The sequence below is a fragment of the Rhipicephalus sanguineus genome, chromosome 4 (assembly GCF_013339695.2).
Source record: "Rhipicephalus sanguineus isolate Rsan-2018 chromosome 4, BIME_Rsan_1.4, whole genome shotgun sequence".
In the NCBI taxonomy this organism is placed as follows: domain Eukaryota; kingdom Metazoa; phylum Arthropoda; class Arachnida; order Ixodida; family Ixodidae; genus Rhipicephalus; species Rhipicephalus sanguineus.
In genome coordinates this window covers 153,362,298-153,375,171 of record NC_051179.1, presented here as the reverse complement: position 1 = coordinate 153,375,171, position 12,874 = coordinate 153,362,298, and the positions used below count along the sequence as shown (strand labels likewise).

The 12,874-nt window shown below is 51.1% G+C and overlaps 1 protein-coding gene across 1 annotated transcript in view; it reads right to left on the bottom strand.

The window, feature by feature from the left end:
- The window catches only part of LOC119390817 (uncharacterized), a 281,919-nt gene that overhangs the window by 76,757 nt on the left and 192,288 nt on the right, over positions 1-12,874 (bottom strand). The window lies entirely within an intron of this gene.

Sequence of the window (12,874 nt, the reverse complement as noted above, 5' to 3'; positions counted from 1 at the left end):
AAAAAGATCACTTTGGCTAAATGAGAGCAGTATAAGAGCAGTACCAACGAGCAATCAACGAAGTTATCTCTGGCGAAGCTTACTGACGGGTGATCAATTATTATCAGTTTATCAGCATTCATAGAGCCATTACGCTGACTATACGTGCATGCCCTCGGTGATCGGCGGGCATGACGTAAGTCGCAGCACATCCCATATAATCGTCATTTCCAACACCAACGCAGAGGTATATATACGAAGCGAGATCGAGGGTTTTCTTATAGAGCCTCTGAGGTATCACAAGGGCAGCACAGATTTCCTAAATCGCTACTTCGATAAAACAAAACGCCACTCATCACGCAACATATATCACCCTGACGAGAGTAGAAAGAGAGCTGAGGCTATTAAGCTCACTGGGGGACAGTGGCGTAGGCAGACATTTTTTTCGGGGGGAGCAAGCCCTTGATCCGACGTGGGGTCCGGGTATACCACGGGAGAAAAACATTTCGGAGGAGGGGGGGGGGGGGCACGGGCCCGGTGTGCGGGCCCGTGCCCCGGCGGGCCCGGAATTGCGGCACTAAGCCTCCTGAACATAGCGTTCCAGTACAGAGTTAGAAAAAAAAAACTAAAGATGAAGAAGACGGAGATGCAAGAAAGCAAGCAAGCTCGTTACGCCACAAATTCTGCCTCAGGGTGACGCTAACACAATCGCCTTCCGAAAGTGCCAAATTTTACTGGCACCGGTTCAAGTGGATGAGGACCGCACAGAAAGAAGCACTGTTCTCACCAGGTTGCATTAAGGCAATTGCCTGCACGCGCTAAAGTAAATTAGAAAACAGCACGGCAGTAAAGCGATTCATTTTGCTAAAGTCTACCTATTCTGTTGCTTCCTTCACCCCCTCCCCACGCCCCGCCCCCTCTTTGTCGTTTTGTCAACTTCGTAAACCAATGTGTGTACATGTGCGCTGCACTCACACACATGCACTGAGGAACATGCACTGAGGAAGCAGTAACTTGCAGGCGTTGGCTTCCAATCTCAGATGCACTGTCGTTGCTCAAGTATTAACTGAATATTAACTGGAACCGCCACGGTGGTTATGGCGCTCGACTGCTGACCCGAAGGTCGCGGAATCGAATCCCGGCCGCGGCGGCTGCATTTTCGACGGAAGCGAAAATGCTTGGGGCTCGTGTACTTAGACTTAGGTGCCCCAGGTGGTCGAAATTTCCGGAGTCTTCCACTACGGCGTCCCACATAATCTCATCGTGGTTTTCGGATTTTAAACACCATCAATTATTACCTGATTATTACCAGGGTGATCCGCCCAACCGTGAGGCACTGTGTGCTCTCAGTAGGGTAGTACACTCGAAGAAAAAGATTGAGCATTTGAGGAGTATTTCTGCCAGGCAACTATATAATCGCCATCTGTCTCGCGCACTATAGCTAGTCCTTGCGTTGACATCACTGCGGTCCCGGCACGAATGGGGTGCGCGCTATCAGACTGACAAAGCATTCTTAATAATATTAAAAAGAAAAAAAAATCGGCGAGACCCGAGTTTTCAATAAAAGACACGCGAGGAAGCCACATGGCGATTATTGTTCGTGGCCGAAATACTTCCCAAATACCTGATTCTTTTTTTTCTTAGAATGTATGCATGCCGATACGCACATAAGCGCTCCGACAGGATACGATCTGCTATAACGTCCTGCTTGCCCTGACGGTGTGACATGCTGTGTCTTCATGTTCCCACGTTTGATACTCGTGCTAAGACAATAATTACACCTTCGAAGTATTTTTTTTTCTTTCTTCATTGCCTGCTGCGGTTCCTGCACAAGTGGTTGATACCTAAAGGCTTAAGTTATATATATATATATATATATATATATATATATATATATACATATATATATATATACAGCTGACACCTTTTTTTTTCTCTCATCAAAGAAAAATTTCCTCTGCGTAGTTAGTTTTGGTACATTCAATCTGTCACAGTAAAAACAATAATAATATCTGTGGTTTAATGTCCCAAAACCACGATATGATTACGAGGGACGCCGGTAGTGTAGGGCTCCGGAAATTTCGAAAACCTGGAGTTCTTTAACGTGCACCTCAGTCTAAGCACACGGGCCTCTAACATATTCGCCTCCATCGAAAATGCAGCCGCCGCGGCCGAGATTCGATCCCGCGACCTTCGGGTCAGCAGTCGAGCGACATAAACACTAGGCCACTGGCCATAGTAAAAGCAGTAATGCCGCACAAGTTAAGTTTTCGTTCGCGTCTTTGAGGCGGAATTCATGTGCAAATAAATTATGTGAAAAATGGAATACACTGTAAAACATCGGCCACGCGAAGGCCTCACGCAAACCACCAACCTGAGGACAGCCAAAGGCTGAAAGTCGAAAAGCTCATTTTAAATAGAGTAATATAGCACACATATATAAGGTATACTTTCTTAGTGACGCGACAAAGTGAGCAGCTCGTATCAGCGAGCAGCTATACAGGCGCAGCTGCGCTCTCGGAGCACGAGCAAACGAGGCCTGCCTTGCAACGCAAATACACTTTTGGACGCAAACCAAACGAGAAGCCGCATCTTGGCTGGGCGAGCGCTGTCGTTACGCGAGAGTGACAGGTAAACAACGTCGCTGACGTCACGTTTCTTTGCGCGACGCTAACGAGGGAACCGCGTCGCCGAAAGGGTTCTTTAAAAAATAAAATAAAAATAAAAAAACGCGTTGACTGTTGAATGCGACCACACTGAAACCTTTATGCTTCACTGGTTGCGCAACGCATGTGCACTCTCAGTTCAGTTTACAGCGTGAATGAAATGGAAGTGCATGACCCAAAATTACTCCCAGTCGTTGAAAGACACAGAACGAAGAACGAAAAGAAAGAAAGAAAAGAAAGAAAGAAAGAAAGAAAGAAAGAAGAAAGAAAGAAAGAAAGAAAGAAAGAAAGAAAGAAAGAAAGAAAGAAAGAAAGAAGAGAACCGTGGCGCTCAAAAAAGCCTCGCAAAGAAAGAAAGCTTGAATTGTCCAGAACGTGAAAAGAAAGAAAGAAAGAATTAGAAAAATGAAATAAAGAAAGAAAGAAAGAAAGAAGAAAGTGCCAAAGAAAGAAAGAAAGAAAGAAAGAAAGAAAAATAGAAAGAGCACCTATAGAAAGAGGCCTAAGACTACTTTTGTGCTAGAAAGAAGAAAGAAAGAAACCTAAAGAAAGAAAGCGGGTGGAAGAGATGTGCTGTCCGTAAGCTAAAGAAAGAAAGTGCTTCTCAAAGTTCTCTTACACTGGTTCTGCATCACGGCCCTCCAGAGGCGCGCTCAGAACGCGTACTGAACGAAATTACCTCGTCTGTGCCAAATACAAAGTTCAAAGAAACAAAGCAAACTACAAAGAAAGAAAGAAAGAAAGAAAGAAAGAAAGAAAGAAAGAAAGAAAGAATAGCGTACGTGTAAATTCATCAACACAACCGCGTGCTTACTGATTAGCAAGTTAGCCTAAGCAATATTAAAGGGTCACTAAAGAGATTAACGATTTTTGTCGCGTCAGTAAACAGCCCTTTCACGATGCCAAAAGCAGCAACATTTTAAAGCAAAAAAATCTGAGAGCGTTGGCTCTTCCCGCGAGCATACGGAAGCGAGAAATTTAATGGGGAAAAAAAAAATACAGCATATCCACGGAGTGAATGATGATGAGTGGGCGAAGCGCGGAGGTTCATCGGTAAACCGGGAATCTTCCGGAATCGCCCAGTACATCATCACCGACGTGAGATCGGGCGTTTATACTAAAGGTTCGATGAGTTATGACGACTTGCACTCACTTTAATTTTACATGTACGCTGTGAATTTTCTTGTTTAGAAAACCATTGCTTTAGAAAACACCTTGCGTCTTTCGTTAAGCAGCTGGCGTTTTTTCGTTTTGCTTTAGAAACATCTGGCGTTCTTTCGTTTTTGTTTTTACAAAACATCTGGCGTCTTTCGTTGGTTTATTTCATCAATCAACGGCGTTTTGAACAAAATTTTTATTGTTTAATCACGCACAGGAGAAATCTCACCAGGCACTACCTTGGAGGTAAACAATGGCTGCTAATGGGAATGAGAGACAGAAGAAGTCGGCTTTTAGCTAACACTTACACTTCTACAGAGACAGAAGAATTCGGCTTTTAGTTAACGCGCACGCTGCGAATTTTTTATTGTTCAACAACGCACAGGAGAAATCTCCCACCGGCACCACCTTGGAGGTCAAAGGGTAAGACTTGTTACTCACTACTACGAGCACGACGAGGGACGAACGGGTGCCGCCTTAAGGAGCTTCGCCCCTAAAAGAAAACAGGTGGCGACGATCAAGGGAGGTCGCACAGTCTGTCGACTATGGGACTTCCCTCTGTATGTTTGTATATACATAATCTGTAACACTCTTATCATGCACAACAAAAGAACTCTGACGCTGCCTCGACGTTCCCGCAACCCGCTGTGACGTCACAGATTCCGATGTCGTCTGCTAGGGCTTGCATAATTATTCATCGGTAAAAGTGAATTGTGTTCTAAGGGAACCAGTTGTGGGAAACCTTACGAAGCCAGCGAAGCTTAAACGCGAAGAAAGTAGCTTTGAAATCCATCACGTCACAATGGCATTAAGATGCTCAAGTTTTGGCGCGAAGTTCAAAAAATTAAACTCTGACCTCTTTTTTTTTTTCGTTTAACAACCCACGATGGCGATATCAACGACAACAGAGATCTAATCATACAGTTTATCAGTATAAACTTTGTTTAAAGTTTCACTTTGGTGTTCCCTCCAAGCTACGTGAACGCGGGAAATGTATTCTGACCGCCAGATACTTCTAGTCTGACACGGCAGCAGCGCCGAACAAGTAAATGCGGCACCTCGAATAGAAGTAGTTAATTTCATGTTTCAACAGCGCAGAACACAAAGGTGAAATTGCGCAAGACGAGCGCTGAATCCTAACCAAAATAAACATGAATGCTCACCAACTGACCCCAAGTCTCCCTTCTGCTATAACTATGTAGGCCACACAAAGCGAGAACAACCCACCGTGGTGGTTCAATGGATATATAGTTTCGCGCTCCTGACCACGAAGTCCCGGGTTCGATCCCCCGTCTCTGGCAGCCGCGTTTCGATAAGGGCGAAATGCGAAAATGCCCGTGTCCTATTTAGGTGCTCCACTAGCTGCGACATGCTCTTAATAATCAGACCGTGGGCCTGGCACGTACGACTATGAATTTATGCTAATAGCAACAACACTCGATGGCAGAGTCTGAATAACACTTGACTATACGCGCGGACAACGTTTCTTGGCAATGAAGCGAAGGCTACAGAGCCACAGTGCACGTATCCTACCGCTAATGAATGTAGTCCCACAATTGCGTCCGTATTTTCTGCGTCACATATACAAAATACACCATTTTCTACATGTCGCTTTTTGAGAGGGAACGCAGCGCACACAAGCCAGATATTTGTATTTCTTTTACTTTATACGTTTTCACTTTGCGTTTTTGCGTGCGTGAAAAAGTCGCGCCTTTTACCCGCACCTTAGACGCTAAGCAGCGTTTGCGTCGAAATGCAACGCTCGCCATCACTTTCCACGGCGTTACGAGACGTATGCCGAACCGGACTACTTCGCGTAGCAGTACATGTGCAGACGCTCCGCCCCCGTAGCTTTCCCTTCATTGCCAAGAACAGTTGTCCGCGAGTATAGACAGGCCAGTCGAACGCTTCAGCCGCCGCTTTTCGCAAAGATGTGCAGAGACCGCCGCCGTAATGATGTCCAACGCAGTCATACCGCAAGCTATAGGTCCTTGTGCTATAATTCAAGCATGACCGGAAGCTTCAAGCTAACGCGAGGTAAAAGCTGCGGGCGAGGCCAGCGTCCACAGCACACTCACACGACCGTTCTAGACAACTGTGGTTCGCACTGTACGTGGCAGATATGCGTACATCCGTATAATAAAGCCATGCAAGCCTTCCCGGACAGTCTGTAACCATATATGTATGCGGGACGCCGGTCTTGGAGTCGAAGAGCCTCGGTATCCATCTACAGACCGAACACCATTGCCCAATTCGTTTACCTGCCCTGTGATGCCTTATGATTACTGGCGATGTAAAAAGGCATTGGGCGAGTTATTGTGGAACCACATAATTGAATAACTTTGGCTTCATTGCCTGGGCTTCAATAACCTTCTCTTAAATGCTTGCAGACGGTGAAGTTAAGCGCTTCGAAAGCGCCAAATCAGCTACACGCTTCCAGCCTAATCAATGCTGCCAGAAAATGCCCCCGTTAAAAGAATGGCAAAGCTAAATGCCCCGAAAACATGCAGTCCGCCGGAAGACACGTCGGAAATGCGCGCGGCTGGCTGCTTTCACCGGCGGAATGCGTTGGAAACATCGTGGCATTGACGCGGCTGTATTCATATGGTGAAACCGATGGTCTTGAGAGACGATAATACTTCCACAAAATAAGAGAGAGCTGCATAGACCGTACAAGTCGTGGAAGAGGTACACAGGAATTTAGACCACGCCCCTATAATACGTAACCGCCTATCACGCATGAGGTCGCCATATGGGTCACTCTTTTGTAGCGTTCCTATTTTATATTTCTTTCTGTTTTTTTCATTCATTTCTCACGAACCACAGCGCACAGTGGACGATTGGAGCGATAGCGTCGGTGTCCGGGCTAGTCGCACAATTCGAAATGCACGAAACACGATCCGGAGGGGCCTCTATATTCTTTACAGGTTACGTGGGTATTCTTTGGTGGCTTTGATTCGACGATATAACTTGACTTGTCCGTTGCGGTGGTACAGTGGTTACGCTGCTCAGCTGTTGAACCGAAGGTCGCAGGTTCGATCACGGCCACAGCGGTCGCACTTCGATGGAGCCGAAATGCGAGAGGCCCGTATACTGCGCGGTGTCATAACACGTTAAAGAGCACCAGATGGTCGAAAATTTCGGCGCCCTCCACTATACGGCGTGCCTCAATCATATCGTGGTTTTGGCACGTAAAGTCCCAGATATTATTACTATCATATAATTTGACGTTTGCTCGACGCAACGTTCAGCGACACCTGGTTAAAGCGAGCGGCATCCCAGTCCGCCGGCTTAGCCAATCAGCGTGTGCGAAATGTGAGATACACCGAAGGCCGATCGACCGTTACAGCGCCCCTGGCTTCGCACACGTGCGCAAAGGCGCGGCGGACACGCTGCGCTGGCTGCGCGCAGTATTCCTGCCGAGGTCCGTCGAGCGGTGCCAGGGTGCGCCGACCAGAGCCTTATAAAGCGGGGACCCCCGCCCCACTGTGCCCCGAGAGGAGGACGGGGGAGGGCGCACTATTTCGGTACCGAGGAGGAAGGCAGCGGGCGCCCTTTTTGGGGCACAGGACGCAAACACCGGGTTCACCGCGCGGGAAAACCACCGGGCCCAAAGGCGCGCGACGGCCGGTACAGGCACGCCGCAGGGAGCCAGGCATATGTTTACACAATGTGAAAGAACCTGCAAGCGTAAGCTGCGTGGCCTGGCGTCTCGCAGAGTTCGAGTCAAGAGGCGGTGGCTGCGGTCTTTCACAACCCGTATGGTCCATGTGCGCAGTAAGGAAACGCGACGTCACAACATGAGACGAAGAGCGCGACTTTTCCTCATTCGGCGCTCATTGAGCCGAGGAATGCCGATTGCCAGCGAGACCTATATTGTTGCGTAAGCGCTACGTTCACGAAAGAACTCGCGCGAAAAAAAAAAAAAATAAAGCCATTCATTTCCTCTATCTACCCGATTCTGCACGCGGTAGAAAAAAGAATGTGTCAGTACACATACACGGCCGAATGCAATTGATGAATGTATGGATTTACACTTAGAAATACGCCATCGAGACCTTGCACTTTCAGCTCCATTACATCAAAAAATGAATCTGCACAAACTCGTTTTTGTATACTATTCCGTTTAAAGGTTAACAGCGCTTGACAGCATCACTGTAAAGTATTATATGACTACAGATTTCGGTATAAGAACGAAATAAGCATTTCAACGTGAACACATTGTGTAAAACATGGGGAAATTTGAAACTACATCTCGGATATGCTTCTTATCAGGTGTCGCGACTTGAGCATTGTGAGGCTTGACCTGTGCGTCGCATTGTTTAGCGCACTTGAAGCTATAACGTGTCTTCGTCTAGCTTAAGCAGCTGGCGGGAGAGTTATAGGGTATAACTTTGGTAATACGCGCACAGCGGAAACAGGTCGCTTCTAATCTAACACTGGGCAGCGCTTACGTCGTCGTCCCTGTGCGTCGGCCGTAGTTGTTGCCGGGGGGTTGTCGACCAGCGGAACGGGCGAGCGAGCGGAGCACCAGCTATTGCCGCTGCGCGAGTTCTTGCGTCGCAGCACGCACGATGACCAGGCCAGCTCGTACTGGGAGCAGGAGGGGGCCGCCGCCGCCGACAACGGGCCGCCGACGCCATCAGGCTGCTGTTGACGCTGAGGCGGCCGGGGCGGGTTGCGGGCCCCCCGGCCCCTCCCGGACTTCATCGCCGCTTGGGGTCGCGTCAGCGAGGCGATGACCATAACGATTGGATCGCGTATCGGCCCTTGATTCAGCCTGAGGACGTCGGACACATGGCCGTGTCCGCCAGCACTCTGTTTGTTTGTAGCCTACCAAGTTTGGCACACACCCACTCTGGGGGATTGGCCAAGAAGACGTATTGTAGCCTATTGATGATAATTACATTAATGTTTACCACCCTATCACTAAAGTAGAAAAAAAATTACAAAGATAAAGAGCAATAAAGTGAGAAAGAAAAAAAATTTAAAAAAAAAGGGAAGGAAATCGTGCAGCAACAACGTCTTCGTAACTTCCGCGACCCGGCACCCATGATGCGACGACAATAACAACGTTGGTTCAGTGCTTTGTCAGTGAGACGGTGCAAGGCCGGCCGAGAATCATGTGGCGTAAAAAAAAAAGAAATCATGAAAGTCGGAGGGGGTGTGTTCGTCGTCGAAGCCCGCTGCGCGTCACTCACCGATGTGCGCAGTTGTCTTACCGGCTACGCCTGCAGTCTTGATTAGACCGAGCACCGCAGCTCGTAAGCTCCTCGCAAACTTAGAGCAAATCGCCAGAAGGGAGTACCGGGTCTGTTTGGCGTAGACGAATGGAGAATCGTAAAATGCGCCGGCGCGCTGCCACTATCTGCCATCGTGATCACGCTATCGCCTTCACGCCCTCGTGGTCATGCCGTCTATATGTACCAGATCATGTGAACGATAACGGACACCGACATTTGCAGCGTACTGCGGCAGCGCTCTCTTCATTGAACTCTGCAGTCCGTCGCAGTCAAAGCGATGTTTACAATCAAACTTCATTCTTCCATATCCTGCTGTCGACTACCACGTTATTCTTACTTTCTATCCCTCTGTCAATCGTTGCTTTTAAATGTACCATTTCTTTTGTTCTACTATACAGTGCCCGACGGACACTATATCAGGCCAACGTGTTTTTCCTCTCTCACTGGCCAGAAACCATAGAGTTTCTTACTATTACGGTGAGAAGCTCTATGCCAGAAACGTTTCGCAAGACTCCACCTCACGTTTTCTATCATGGCACAAGAGAAGGAGAAATTTATTATGAGAAATGCGGAGTGGTTGGCCGGAGGAGCTGCATCACCGCCCTGCGAATGATACCGGGAAACGTGGCTAGAAAATGTAAATCGACAGAGGAAGTGCAATGTGCACGCACGCTTGCTAACGCCGCCACACTTGATGATGATATATCCTCGCCCTGATGGCGCTCACCCACAAAGGGGGATGGGCCAAGAACCGGCCGGCAGGATGGTTAAGGTAAAGACCTAGGAAACTAAACAAATCTGGAAATTTAGATTAAAAATGAAGCATCGTCTTGGACGGTGAAAACAGAGAGCGTATGCCATACTTTCTGGAGTCGTCATGATCACCGTCGATATTACAACAATTAGGAGAATGAAAAAGATCGAAGTAAACCTACAGTCTTTAAAGATGTTGTGTTTCTTGCTGCTGCTTTTTTCTACCCTGTCTTTTCCTGCTGGCTTCTCGGCCAATGCCCGGTAGTGGGCAGACGCCATTAATAGAGGAGCAAGCCACCGCGTGCCACGCGCAGCCCGTGATAGCCACGCGCCTCGAGAAGCCAGCTGAGATAGAAGCAAGCCATGGGCGAACCGAACAACTCTAGCGGCACTCTTCCCGCTGCGCACAACCGCTGCGACGTCTCGAGCTCCCAAGTCGTCTCGCCGCAGTCGCAGCTCATTTCTCCGCCGCTGCAGCGTTCCCGATGGGAATTCCAGCCTCCATCGGAGTATTCCATGTCGACAGAGGACCGTGCTTTGACCAGCCGGCCGCAGGACGCCAGCGCGACCGAGGAGTACAGCGAGGGCCGGTGGCTCAAGTGGGACTCGGACGAGCTGAGGCGGCGCCGGGAGATGACCACGCAACAGACGCCACCGCTGCAGCACCAGCGGCCCGAGAACGCAGCCGAACCACCGCAGGGGGCGGTCGCGCGGACCCCGTATGCCTGGTTCGGCGACCGGGGCTCGGCCTTCGATTTATTCGCCTCGTCGCTCAGCAGCAGCACCGAAGACAAGCCCAGCCAGCGGTCAGTCGACGAGCCCTCGCCGCAGGCGAAGGCACCCGACAAAGTGCCGGGCAGACCACCTTCGGCTGCGATGCCATGGTCGCAGCTGATCGCTGCCGGTAACGCCGAGCCAGCAGGTGAACGACAGCAGGAGGAGATCGTGCAGCACGGCACCGAGGAATCGCACCTGCCCTACTGGACGGCGCGCGCCAAGTGCGCCGGCGCCGTTTCCGAGTGCCCGTTGAAGCCCGGCCCGATGCCCGCGCAGCTGCAGGTCTTCGACACGGAGAGCGCGCGCGAGGAGAGCGGCTCCCACGGAAGCAGCGCGGCCGTCGTCGGAGAGGGCCTCGAAACCGGCGCCGAAATCAGCACCACCAAGGGCACTGGCGGTGAGGATAGCGTCGAACCCCACGCCGAGCCAGATGACGGAAAGCATGGCGTCGCCTCAAGACGACGGTCCCGTCAAGGGGAGCCCACGGCCGAATCTCTAGAGGCAGCGCCTGCCGCTAAGGACGCGGCTGCGATACCGCCGAAACCACTGACGGCTGCTCCAACAGCTGCGACTACTTCGGCAAAACCTCCCGCAACCGAACTTCCAGCAACAAAAGCTTCAGCGACAAAACCTTCTGACGCAAACCTTGCAGCGGGACGGTCACATGCGACTACAGGAGCTAGAAGTGCCGCAGCTTCCGGCGCCGCTGCTCTCACGGCTGGTCAAGCAGTCGCCGGCCAATCCAAGGAGACTGTGGGGCACCAAACTCCGGCGACTGCCACTTCTCAGCCTTTCGTCGTTTCGTCGCCTACCGAGATACGTACGCAAGCCTCTTCTAAGCGACTGCAGAGGACCCAGCTACCTAAGAATGAGAAGCCGCGGGACGGCGGTACCGATCACAATGAAGCTGGTGCCGTTCCAAAAGCGGGAGACCAGCTGCGTTCGTGTTACGTCAACGAGCCGGAGTACCACCACTACGTGACCGCGGTGCTGCAAAGGATACCGATGAGACTGCTGCTCTTGGACATGGCTCTCGCCTTTCTGTTCGTCATCTTTTCGCACATGCGAATCCTTAGCCTGCGAGAGTCCGCGTGGCTGACGAACGCCACGCTACAGTCCCCGGCTTTCGTTTATAGGCGGCCCGTGTGCCGAGATCCCGCGTGCGGCTCCGCTGGGCTCAACCTCTACTACACGCTAAACGAGTCCGCGGACGCGTGCCGCAGCATCTTCGACAAGGTCTGTCACCCGTGGGTGCACGAGCCGCCGTCCAAGTACCACAGGGTTCTCGTTGGAAGCGAGCGACTCGTCACGGCCGAAGTGTTGCGCGAAGTCGGCGACTTCTTGGAAACCCAGCTGAGCCAGGTGTGGCCTTCTACCAGCCGTGGCAAACTGGCGCTGTTATACGCGAGCTGCCGAGACCACGAAAGCCGCGACCGCGCCGGGCTGGAGTACTTCCGCAGTCTCCTTCGACGCTACGAAGTTGACCGGTGGCCGTTTCGCGAAGGTGACACAGCCTTAAGCAAGCCGCAAAGAGTGCTCGAGCTCTTCACGCGCGACACGGGTGCGGAACCCTACTTCAGCCTGCGGTTACGCAAGTCGGGAGACACGTTCGTTTTTACCGTGGGATGTCCGCTACTCGGCCTGCCACCGTTGAGCTTTATAGAGAAGACGGCGGACGTCGGAGTGTATTTAGCCTACATCGACTCCGTGCAGAAAATGATCGCGGGCTTCTATACGAACCGAAGCGATGTGCCGGCCAACGTAGTAGCCTTCGAAACGGGCCTGGCAAGAGCGCAGGTGCAGTCTTGCAACGACGACGACGGTGCCTACAAACGCAAGACGCTGAGGGATCTGGCCGGCACCAAGTGGGACTGGGAACGGTTCCTCGACGAGGTAACCCAAGGAGCTGCCAGGAATTACCCCCACCTCCAGTCGGCATCCTGGGAATACGCCGCCAACGTCACGGCCACCATCGTTGGCGACAGCGTGCCAGCAGCCAACTACTTCGGATGGAAAGTGGTGAGCCGGCTCGCTCCGTACACCACCACGTCCATGGCGAACGCGTACAAGCAATTCCTCCAGGCGACCGGCCTCGAAACGCACCAGCCTTCGAGGCACTGCCTCACGCAAGTCAACCAGGTGCTGCCGTTCGCCATGGGCCGCGTGTACGCTCTTAAGAGCCCCAGGACGTCGACAAACTACGAGGCGTACCGAGTTGCCTACCACGTGGCCAGAAGCCTGGACATCTACATCGTCAAGAACCACCGGCCGCTGGATCCCGAGGTCGAGGGCGTGTAC